This window comes from Zootoca vivipara, chromosome 1 (genome assembly GCF_965207765.1).
Source record: "Zootoca vivipara chromosome 1, rZooViv2.hap1.1, whole genome shotgun sequence".
NCBI classification, from domain to species: Eukaryota; Metazoa; Chordata; class Lepidosauria; order Squamata; family Lacertidae; genus Zootoca; species Zootoca vivipara.
Genome location: NC_142582.1, coordinates 108,272,001 through 108,285,142, shown reverse-complemented (window position 1 = coordinate 108,285,142; position 13,142 = coordinate 108,272,001).

Genomic DNA, 13,142 nt, shown 5'->3' with positions numbered 1-13,142 from the left:
TTGGAAGAGCCTCAAATGAAGATTTAAGATGAAGGTGCCATAATCACAGCAAGCATAGAGTTGGAAGGGACCACAAGGATTATCTAGTCCAACCCCCTACAATGCAGGAAACTTGTGACATGATGGTTTAATTTTGACTTAAGCTCCTTATATATATATTGAGGGAAGGAATGATGGTCAACCTCCTAGAAGCACCAACAGCTGGTGCAGTTCCTATTGCAAGTGGTTGTCTGTGGAGTCACCCATCCCACCTACCATCCATACCAAAGGTGAAGATTTCTTTTTATGCTGCCCTGGTACACACACTGAAGGGAGGGTAATAGTGGTTCGTATTACGGCTTCTTCTTCTTCTTCTTCTTCTTCTTCTTCTTCTTCTTCGTCTTCGTCTTCGTCTTCGTCTTCTTCTGTAATTGTCCCCCCTTCTTTCCTCATGTTTTCTCATAAAGAGTGTGCAGAAAGAGAAAATGATGGCAGGACCATTAGCCAGGCATGCCTTTCCACCAGGGCACAACAATTGAAAACCAAAGGAATGTACGCAAACAGTTCTCCACATGAGAAAACGTGCCTTGACATCTACCACTTCAGGCTGCAAGAGGAGAAAATGCACAGTCGAATTCCCAGCAATAAGAGGAGGGGGGGGGAATCCCTACTCATAGCAAACTAGGGTATCATGAAGAAGGCTATGGTTGTGCACTTGACTTCTTTCTGACTTTCCAAGTTTTCAGTGTAACCCTGGGTTACAGACGCTTCAGGTTACAGATGCTTCAGGTTACAGACTCCGCTAACCCAGAAATAGTACCTCGGGTTAAGAATTTTGCTTCAGGATGAGAACAGAAATCGTGTGTCGGCAGCATGGCGGCAGTGGGAGGTCCCATTAGCTAAAGTGGTACCTCAGGTTAAGAACAGTTTCAGGTTAAGAACGGACCTCCAGAACTGTATGTGCAGGGAGGTCTGCTAGTTTGATTTTAATAGATGGGAGAACATTCACTACCTGTGCAGTCCAAAGTAGTAATGCCCAGGAATATTTTATGCTCTCTGCCTCAAAAAAGGTGGGGTTTTTTGGTTTTTTTTTTAAAAGTCCAGGACTCTCTCAAGGATTCTGTGCTGCTGGTCTCAAGTCTGTGTCTGTGGCCAGACAGAAGCAACATACCCTCCAACATTTCTCCAATGAAAATAGGGACGCCCCATTCCATAATGATAATTTTACTATTTATACTCCACACATCTTCCTGGGTTGCCCCAGTCACTCTGGACAGCTTCCAACATGTTAAAACATTTTTTAAAAACTTTTTTAAAAACTTCCCTATGGAGGATTGCCTTCAGACAAATTTGGAGTCAGATAACTCCATACCCTCCAACATTTATTCAATGAAAATAGGGACATCTTAGGGAAAAGTGGGACATTCCGGGATCAAATCAGAAACTGGGACGGCTTCTCTAAATCAGGGTTGTCCCTGGAAAATAGGGACATTTGGAAGGTCTGAAGCAATTGACAGACCAACTTACTGGATGCAAATGTAATAGTGATTTTATTTGAAAGTAATGAATAGTTAAAATATGAAACTATATCCTAAGGCACTACAACTCGCATCAGCCTCAGCCAGCACATTGCTGAGGCTGATGGGAGTTGTAGTCCAAATATATGGAGAGCACCAAGGTTGGGAAGGCTATTCAAAGAAACCAAGACTGGGTGTCAACTTGTAGCAGAATGGAAGAGGAATCAGGTAAACTGGTAGACTACACTTTTTTAGTCTTGAAGGTGGAAGCTACCATTTTTAAAGCTCTCCAGTAAGAAAACCCTCTGCAAGTAAAAAACCAAGCCTGAGAGAGAGCAAGAGTGTGCTGGCTTTCTATTTGCAGGGGAACAGGGTTTTTTTTTATGAAGTGGTGGAATCTGTTCTACTTCCTTGGCATTCTAGCACCTCCTTCTGCGCAGATGAAGCCAAGGGACTTGGGAGCCTCAACTCTTGGCCTGCTTCTGAGTGCACCGCAGAATAGCCTTCCTCATTCCATTTAAAAATAAAAATAAAAAGTAACCAGCAACTTCCTTTACCAGAATCAAATAATAATAATTATTCTGCTAAAGGGTAGAGGCTTTTCTTTGAGGGAATGTGTAATATTAGCTGGGTAAGGAGATGTAAAGCAAACATGTTGGTCGGACCTCACTAGCAGAAAAGGAAAACAAATGTTCTTGAGGGTTTGCTCATTTTGATTATTGATAGGAACTGTCAAGCAGAAGCTCTCAACAAGCTGCTCGTATTGTCTATACAATTATTTTACTTTGCCTGAAGGGCAGCTCATTTATTCATCCAGTGTGTGTGTGTGTGTGTGTGTGTGTGTGTGTGTGTGTACGCACACGCACACACATTTTTGTTATCTGGCAAGAGACTTGTTCAGCTCTAAACATTGAAACATGTTTGAGGAAAAGAAAAGATACACAGTGAAGTAAGAATGTTTCTTCAAGGTCATGCTTGCTCACATTTAGGGCCTACGTAACTAGATGTAAAGTAAGGGGTTCAGGAAGCTGGCATATGCCAAGTCTGACCTCCAGGGCCGGTGCTAGGGTTTTTTGCGCCCTAGGCGAGATCACCTTCTGGCGCCCCGCCCCCCCGGCCAATCATATTTCAAACATGAGTATATATGAGTAGGCATATATAGGATTGCACTGTAAGCTGGCCCTTCTCTCACTTTCCTGGGAGTAAGTCCCATTGGACTCAGTGAGACTTACTTCTGAATAGAAATACTTGAACATGTGTTTGCTTTTTTTAAAAAAAAATGTGGGTCTGACTTTTGAGTAGACATGCAGGAGATTGTGTCCGCATCAGCAACCCGATAGCAAACACCAACATGCGGCATCTCACCCTCCTACGCAAGCTAATTTGGGGGGGAACCCCCCCCCCAGATTTCCACGGGGCGCCTCTCCCACCGGCCCTTTCTGCTTGAGGCTGCGCTGAGCCGGCCCCGCACACGAGGTGGCACTTTGAGGCCCCGTCTGGCAGCCATCAGGGACTGGGGTGACGGAGCCGAAATGCCGCGCTTGCGTGCAGGAGCAGCGGCAGCGTAGGCAGAGAGGTGGCTTCAGAGGCTAAAGGTCCTTAGAGCGAGTAGCAGCAGCAGCGGCAGCAGCAGCAGCACCCGCGGGAGCCTTCGCTTTGTCACCAAGATGCCGGCTGTGTCGAAGGGGGACGGGATGCGTGGGCTGGCTGTCTTCATCTCCGACATCTCCAACATCTCCAACAATTGTAAGCGCGGCAGCCCCGGACGAGGCTGACCAGCGCCCCCTCCATTTTGGCGCCCTAGGCAACTGCCTAGTTCACCTTAATGGATGTGCCGGCCTTCCTGACCTCCATCTAGCTCAGTACTGTCGACATGGATTGGCAGTGTCTCTCTAAGGTTTCAGGCATATCCTGAAGATGCTAGGGATCAAACCCAGAATTTCTTTTTTATTACAACAGGCTAATGTCGCTACTGTTCTTGAAAGCAAGTGAAGTAATTCCTTTCAGATTTTAACATGTATGCATGCATACATACATACATACACAAGGCTGGATTATATGTGTTGTTCTAAGACATCTGGGGGTTGGGGGCTTCTTTTTCCCCAAGCCATACAACAAGGAAAAATGTTTTTAAAAAAAGGAGTGTTTTTTAAGCAACATATTTCCCATTCCAGTTCTTCTGAAATTATATAGAAAGGTGGGGAGGGCGGAAAGAGAAAGGAGGAAAGAAACAGGTAACAAATGGGCTACAGAAAAGGGAATGGAAGAATTGTAGGCTTCTCATTCTGCAAGTGGTCCCACAGCCACAGATTGCCCATCTATACTATATAGAAAACATAACCATATATACCGTATATTCCGGTGTATAAGACGACTGGGCATATAAGACGACCCCCAACTTTTCCAGTTAAAATATAGAGTTTGGGATATACTCGCCGTATAAGAAATACGACCCGGTGTATAAGACGATCCCCGACTTTTGAGAAGATTTTCCTGGGTTTAAAAGTAGTCTTATACGCAGGAATATACAGTGTATTTCAACAGGCAACGTGCTTTTCCGCATAAAAAAGCCTCATCTGAATGCCTGAGGGCTTTGGTAACTGAATTGGGAAGTAGGTAATATTGACAAGAGTGTTACCTTCCATTGTGATAGATGTTGTGAGCTTGGCTACCTATCGTCTCTGAGCTACCATACTCAACCTGTTATAGGTTGTAGCCAATGCTAGTCCTACTCACAGTAGACCTATTAAATATAATGGACATGGCTAAATTAAGTCTATTAATTTCAGTGTCTCTACTCTTGAGTATATCTTATTTGGATACAATTCCGTGTCACAAATATTAACACTCGGAGCTCTTCAGCTTCTACAGAATGTGATTGTCTTAAATGAAGGCTGGAAGGGGCCAAGAGGACACAGGAGGGATAACATATTCAGTCCCCTTCCCTTCAGCATTTAGAGAACATCCAACCAATTGGGGTTGCCTGATGAATTTTTAACCACTTCTTTCAACATATGCCTTAGATTTTGTTGCCTTCTTTATTTTATCTCAGGAATGTTTCCCATCAATAATTATGAACAAACCTTCCTGTTTCTCCTTCTTTCTCTTCGGAGAAACTGCTTTTTTATATTGGGTTGGGCAGGCAAGGTGGTTAGTTTTTGTTCCAAAATCAGGTCTGACTCATCCAGGTGTGTTTCATTTCCAGGTTTTTCCACTTGATTACTTGCCAGGAGAAACGTGGTTCTTTTGCACGTATCGCTGAAGATCATCAGTGAGAGTGATGCAGGGAGCTTTTCAGCCTCTCATCTGCCACTAACACATGCAGGTTAGTTTCTTTTTCTTCTCTGAAGGGAGAACGTAGCAATCGTAGAAAGAGCTAGCACAACAGATTTATAAAACCCACTGAAGACCGACAGCAACAGTTACCAGCGTGGTGCTGATAACATCATATGACACTGGTCCTGAAAGATCTACATTGACTCCCAGTACATTTCCGAGCACAGTTCAAAGTGTTGGTGCTGACCTTTAAAGCCCTAAATGGCCTCAACCCAGTATACCTGAAGGAGCGTCTCCACCCCCATCATTCTGCCCGGACACAGAGGTCCAACTCCGAGGGCCTTCTGGCGGTTCCCTCACTTCAAGAAGTGAGATTACAGGGAACCAGACAGAGGGCCTTCTCAGTAGTGGCACACACCCTGTGGAACGCCCTCCCATCAGATGTCAAGGAAATAAACAACTATCTGACTTTTAGAAGACATCTGAAGGCGGCCCTGTTTAGGGAAGTTTTTAATGTTTGAAGTTTTATTGTATTTTTAATATTTTGTTGGGAGCCGCCCAGAGTGGCTGGGGAAACCCAGCCAGATGGGTGGGGTATGTATGTATGTATGTATGTATGTATGTATGTATGTATGTATAAATAATATTAAGAATTATGCCAAGGTTGCAGGTTCGATCCCCATATGGGACAGCTGCATATTCCTGCATTGTTGGGCTATATGGTCCTCAGTGTCCTTTCCAACTCTATGATTTGATGAGGCTAGGATAGCACTGATATACAATCGTTCTTCATGTACTCCACCCTTTCTTGCAGAATAATGTGGTTTATTTGCAAAAATGACAGCATACAGTTTTGCAGCTAAGATTCTCCAGAATAAGATGTCACCCGAAAAAGCCCCTTTCCCCTTGTTCTTTCTGTACAAAGCTTTCATTAGTTGCTGTGGAACAACAGCAGGAGAGGGCTGCTGTGCTCCTATCTTTCCTGTGGGTTTCCCCAAGGCAACTGGTTGGTCACTGTGGGAAAATGAAGGACTGGATGGGCCTTTGGTCTGATCCAGCAGCACTCTCTTCTTACGTTTTTCTAGGGTTGTTCTTTTGGCTGAATGAGCGCTAGTGCTAGAGGCTGCTTTTTCTAGCCCTGTGCCAAACACATATTTGGCAAGATGCTGCAAATTTCAAATCAGAGAGACTCTGGTGGAATCTACATACACGTGAAAAACGTTGTGAAAATGCTTTTAAAAGAATCATTTTGAAAAATGCATTGAATTCGCTATAGCTCACAATTGTATATTGCACTTTACAACACATTCAAAACGTTTTATTTGCAGCTGTATAGCTGAGTCCCCTGGCAGAGGGATATAGGTGCCTTACTCTTTGCACAGGTGGTCTGACAGAAAGAGAGGAGAATCTGCTGGTCTTTCTCTTCTGTGCTTCAGTTCCACTACTGTAGGCGGTCAAAGGGTGGTATTGCGGCTACCTGCTTTGCTGGAGTTGTGCAAGAGAAAGAGCCTATTGGTTCCACTCGATGCTATAAAGTCTCTGGCTGTAGCCTGGTTCCTCATTCTAAGTATTGCTCCCATCTTGGCTACCAGCTTGCTTTCATCAGGCAGACAGCCCCTGACAGTTGTTTTCCCCATTTGTGCTGTAACATTGACCCCAAAGGTTCTCAGTAGCATTCTCTTTTCACTTATCCAGATAGCTTATTTTTTAAAGTGCATGTCTAGATGAAAAAATGTGGCCCATGCATACCTGAAAAAACACTCTGTTTCTGCAAAAACAACAAACAAACAAACAAACAACAACCCAGTCCAATGCCAGGGTGTGACCTTGCAAACCTAATGATCTGCTAGGAACATGGAAACTGCTATTAAAGGGAGAAATCTTCAGAAGTATTAGAAAGGTATGTTCTGTAGGCGTGGGCATTTATCAGTGCAAAGCCATAATACAACTAGGTTTTAGATACTGGCAGGCGAGTGTCAGAGGCAAGGAAAAGGAAAAGGACATTGCTGCATTGTCCCATCCTAAATCAATGTAGGCCATGAGGCAACTGAACTGTCAAACAGAATAACAAAATGCTCCAGACCTAAGCCTCTGCGTGTCAGGACAGAAAACAAATCAATCCACAGAAATTCCATCTAAAGAATAGCATTGCTCAACAGCAGGAAGGCTCTGAATATGAGATGGTTGGGACTGGGACTCTAGGAAGCTGCCTTATACCAGGCCAGCCTATCTGCAAATCCTCAGGACAGAATTATCTACTTCAGGGACGAGAAACCCGTGGGCCTCCTCCTGCTGCTGAACTACAGCTGTCATTGTCCCAGACTATTGGTAGTTCGGGGTGATGAAAGTTCTAGTCCAAAAACCTCTGGAGGACCACAGGTTCCTGATCACTGGCTTCCTCTGGCTCTCCAGGATCTTGGACTGGTATTCACCATCACCCGTTAACTCATCCCTTTTAGTTGCAGATGCCAGGGACTGAATCTGGGACCTTCTGCATGCAGCACATGTGTTATTGAAATACAGTCCTTCTAAACAGAGACAGCATGAACATGTCCCCATGATTCAGTTGCCTGCAAGGCTCCTGCTGATCACATCTCCCTGTTATAGAACTAAAGAGTCAATTCATACTTACTATGTGTATGAAACACATGGGGAAGGTCTTTCACATGATGATGTTACTTGTGTCCATAGAAGAGGCCCTTAGAAGCAGTGCTTCCTTGGCAGAATCTCACTGCACTTGAAAAGTTACAGAACAACAGCAGCAGATTACTTAGGACCGGGGTGGCTAACCTAGTGTCCTCCAGGTTAGTTGTTGCTGGACTACAATTCCCATCATCCTTGACCATCAGCCAGACTGGTCGGGGCCCATGGGAATTGGAGAGTGCAACTTAAATTGTGTAACTAATGTTTCAGTGACTGGATAAGGTGACCTGCCAAAATATCTCCCTTCAGATAAATAGGAACTCAAACAGGCCAAGAGTCCACACAAATCAGATGTGAAAATTGTAATGAAAATCTGCCTTGCCCGGGCATTTCCCTTCAAGATAGTCAATTTCTCTACTTCTCCATCATATCCAAGTGGAGAGGTCACATTTCCCCTCAAATAAACAAACTGAGGAAAGCTTGCTTTCAAGCTAGGAAGCTGGAGAACTTTGACAGTAGTTAACATTTTGACAGTTCCCCCTCTCCCAAAGTATTAAACTCACTTCCCTGGAGCTTATGCCCTTCTTGCAACTGGCTGACTCAGAGGCCTGTCCCTCAAAGCAATCTTCACACAAAAGACGATGAATATTGAAATGTTCCCTGTATTCCTTTGTCCCTTATCCTACAACCAACTCCGAGGCAGCCAATGTTAGAGATAACTTTTCCTATGTTAGATTGCCTTGTATAGGGTTAGAGAGGTCAACATTCTGGCCTCCTAAAATCAGGTGGTGGCAAGAAGAGAGAAGTGGGATGGTTCATCCATTGATGGTGAGGTACCCTATGGAACTGGAGCAGGAGTGCGGATTTGCAGTACACAAAAAATGGTTGACAACAGGCTATTATTATTATTATTATTTATTATTATTATTTATACCCCACCCATCTGGCTGGGTCTCCCCCGCCACTCTGGGCGGCTTCCAACAAACACCAAAATACATTAAAATATCACAGATTAAAAACTTCCCTAAACAGGGCTGCCTTTAGGTGTTTTCTAAGTGTCAGGTAGTTGTTCATCTTCCTGACCTCCGATGGAAGGGCGTTCCACAGGGCGGGCGCCACTACCGAGAAGGCCCTCTGCCTGGTTCCCTGTAGCTTTGCTTCTCGCAGTGAGGGAACCGCCAGAAGGCCCTCAGCACTGGACCTCAGTGTCCGGGCTGAACGATGGGGGTGGAGACGCTCCTTCAGGTATACAGGACCGAGGCCGTTTAGTGCTTTAAAGGTCAGCACCAACACTTTGAATTGTGCTCGGAAACATACTGGGAGCTAATGTAGGTCTCTTAGGACCGGTGTTATGTGGTCTCGGCGGCCACTCCCATTCACCAGTCTAGCTGTCGCATTCTGGATTAATTGCAGTTTCCGGGTCACCTTCAAAGGTAGTCCCACGTAGAGCGCATTGCAGCAGTCCAAGCGGGAGATAACTAGAGCATGCACCACTCTGGTGAGACAGTCTGCGGGCAGGTAGGGTCTCAGCCTGCGTACCAGATGGAGCTGATAGACAGCCGCCCTGGACACACTATAAGTGTGTGTTCTCAATGGACACTGGCAGGCTTTTGCCTAAGCTCTAAGAAGACATCGACAGCCTCCAGCATGTGCTGAGAGTTGCTCCAGCTGAGTGTTATTTCGGCACATGTATGTGAACTGCAGAGGAGGGGATTGATGTTTCCTTAAGGGAAAATTATGCCAAATGCTTGAGGTGAGTAATTGTTTGGGTCGATCCCAAGAAACATCAGCGTTATGCTAATGATTGGAATTAGGTGGCCTATTTGCAATTCTCTGTGCCTCGCCAAAGGTATCAAGGAAACAGAGATGAACAAATTCCATTACATGATCTCTGGCAATACCATAGGCACCTGTATATTTGAAGTCCAGCAGTATCTTAGATTCCTGTGTGTTCACTTGATTATTTGAATTTTTAACCTGCGCCATCCTGAAGTCTCTGGTTGGGTAGCAATGCTAAAACAACATTGCTCCAAAACCAGTAAATAAAATTCCCACGAGAGAGACTGAAGCACTAAATTGATTTGAAATGGTTGCATATCTACTTAACCCTTGCTATTAAAAGATAGTCCAGACATGACCATGCTTCCAGAAAATGTCTTCTGGGAAGCAGAGTCCTTCAACTGTAGGACAGCCAACTTCCGAGGACACCCCTTGATACTTTCACAATTTGTTTGACACATTGGCCAATAAGACCTTGGCTGAGTTTAAAGATTTGAGGGTGGATGTAAGGGAGGAGAAGGTTGGCTTCAAGGTTTTTCAAACTCAAGGTGGATTTTTCATCTCCTGCAACATTTAGCTGCATCAATAGGAGTATAGCATCTAGACCAAGGGAAGTAATCGTACCACTGTATTCTGCTCTGGTCAGACCTCACCTGGAGTACTGTGTCCAGTTCTGGGCACCACAGTTCAAGAAGGATACTGACAAACTGGAACGTGTCCAGAAGAGGGCAACCAAAATGGTCAAAGGCCTGGAAACGATACTTCATGAGGAACGGCTTAGGGAGCTGGGTATGTTTAGCCTGGAGAAGAGACGGTTAAGGGGTGATATGATAGCCATGTTCAAATATATAAAAGGATGTCATATAGAGGAGGGCGAAAGGTTGTTTTCTGCTGCTCCAGAGAAGCGGACACGGAGCAATGGATTCAAACTACAAGAAAGAAGATTCCACCTAAACATTAGGAAGAACTTCCTGACCATAGCTGCCAAGTTTTCCCTTTTCTCGCGAGGAAGCCTATTCAGCATAAGGGAATTTCCCTTTAAAAAAAGGGAGAACTTGGCAGCTATGTTCCTGAGAGTAAGAGCTGTTAGGCAGTGGAATTTGCTACCAAGGAGTGTGGTGGAGTCTCCTTCTTTGGAGGTCTTTCAGCAGAGGCTTGACAGGCATATGTCAATAATGCTTTGATGGTGTTTCCTGCTTGGCAGGGGGTTGGACTGGATGGCCCTTGTGGTCTCTTCCGACTCTATGATTCTATGATTTCCTCCAAAAAGGCAGAAATTCAATGTCTGCAGAATTTCCCTATCACTGTATCTCCTTGCTGGGGGAAAACTGGCATGGCATTTTTGCATGTCCCAAATAGAGGTAAAAAGCAGTGGAGGTGGAGGGAAATGGCAACACTAGTGTCCAATCATTTAAGGTTTTATACATAAAAACTATATCCTAATTAAACCCAAGTAACATGATGTAATGTGCGCTTGGTGATCCACCCAGTCAGGTTAGGATTGCCATGACTGTACACCCCCCCGGCATTAGCGTTTCTGTCATTCATCTAAAATAACTTGATGATTAAGTCCACCCTGCTCTGCTATTGTTGCCAGTTGCTAGCTTTTTAATAGCCCCGCTGCTTTGCTTTGGTAGCAGCCTGTCACCTAGAAATTTGGTAGGGAAGCTTCACTTGCTTATTTTATTTTATTTTTTATTTTATTTTATTGCTGTGCCATACTGTTGTTAAATGCACAGGAGCTGGACTGACACACACACAAAATTGGCAAGCTTATACCCTCTCCATGTAGTCAAGTTTATCCATGGACTCAGAACAATTCAGTTCACCTAAGTGTCTGATTTTAAGAGTGTTGTGCATATCTGTCAGGCTGTTCACAGGCACATGCAAGTTCAACCAAGACATGGCATACAAGTGAAACTGGTGACATGGGTGCAGGGGTTCCCTAGGGCCAATAAGATAAGCCAGGTGATCTTCGAGTTGAATGAACTGGTTTTTCAGAGGCCTCGAAGCACAACTGCAAGGTCTTGTTCAGCAAGAAGAAGATAGGAGTGATGTAATAAGAAGAAGGGCCCCAAAGCCTCTTGATTGTTCTTTCCTGAGATTATCACAGGGTGAACAAGTCCCTTTCCCAAAGGCACATGAATAATCCTTTCTGCTAGCCTCCTATTCACACCCGCTTTCAGTGTCACGTCTGACCTCTACTGGAGGGAGCATGTCATTGTTGGCCTTGGAGCTTCCAGTGTGCTGATGGTGCTTGCCAGTTGTCCCATCTGCGGCTGCCCTTCTGAGCAGAGTTCTGATGCAAAGTCACCCAAATGTTGGCAGAGGCCAGTAGGAGTAATATGTAAGCACTATATGACAAGCAGGCAACTGAGACCCACCACAAGGGAGACAGAGAGAATGTCCTTAAGAAATATTTCGTAGAAATTGGTTGGGAGGTGTAAGATCCATGTGATTTCTGTTAGGATCAACTCTGTTCCTAAGAGAAAAGTTTCCTTAAAAAAAGAAAACCCCACCAGTATATATTTAGTTGTGTTTGTGTGTGTGTGTTTGTGTGTGTGTGTGTGTGTGTGTGTGTGTGTGTGCACTGACATACAATGCAGGAACCCCCTCACTTGACGAGCTTAAGGCATGAGGGAGAACATATGCCACAATGGCAGGAATCATTCTTTCCTTCAGCAAACTGCACCCTCTGTATTTCTCAATTCTGTATTAAAACTTTGCAGAACAACACTTAAGAGAACATGGTGTACCTGGTTGAGGGTACAGCTTGTACAACATGTCTCTTCCTCGGTTGGTTTGCTGCCTCTCTCAGAGGTTGCGGGGTGGGGGTGGGGAGAGAGTCATTGTGTCTCTCTAAATGGACTAGACACTATTTCAGAGATCTGGATCTCTCAAGCATCTCAGATATCTCACACGTTTTGGACTTTCTGAGGGCCTCTTCCCCTTCACCCAAAGGCCTTTATGTGTTATAGAAGTGTAAATTATCATGTGTGATGGCCCTGCATAGACAGCCTGGGCAGGCACTAGTCGAGGGCCCCAGAGGTTTTGAAGGGCTCCTCACCATTCACTGCATTTACTGCTGGGCCCCAAGATGCTTTTCAGCAGCTCTCATCCACATGGCTGCCCCCACCATTTTAGGTCACTCAAAAGTTAGTGCGCCGGCTCCTCACACAGTGACATTTATTGATTACATAGCTGTATGGGCCAGGGCACTGCATTTTGGTTAACTTAACCTAGACGGTGCACATGATAAAAGTTCCAGTTCAAAAGTGCCACTTCTCATCCACTTCTGAGAGGTGTTTGTGTCCAAAGACCTGGTAGACGGCAATGAGTGACACCATCTCAAAGCAACAGATGCCGTGCTGGTCCTTCTCTGGATTGGGGAGGGGGGGACTTTTGTGGGGTGAGGCCCAGTCGTTGTTATGTACAGTCATCCCACGTGACGGTCTGTGTGCAGATAAATCGGTGGGCATGCCCACACTTGGAAACCACAACACATGGTTGGCAACTAAGTCTGCCATGTCAGTGTCTTCTGGTCTCTTGTCTTCAAAATAGGAACTATACTGATACATTGGATAGGAATGTTGTAAGGAAATACTATACAAATAATATGTCTCAGCCAGTTCCCTCATTCCAGCTCTTAGTTGCATTCCTCTGTGGAGGTGGGGAAAACCCCACAACCCTTTGCAAAAGCTAAAGAAGGGGTGAAGCTATGCCGTTGATGGCGAGCTATGCTTTGTGGGCCACTATAAATAAATGGCTGGCAAACTGGGGCATAATGGAAAGGAGGCAAGCAAGTTTATTCCCTCCCCTAGCAGTCTTCCCCATAGTGCACCCTTTTGCACTCCTATGTAAGCAAATGGTTGTCATTCACTTCTGTGGGTCCCTGAAATGCATAGGTCTCTCCACACACACACACACATTCGACCTATTACAATGATG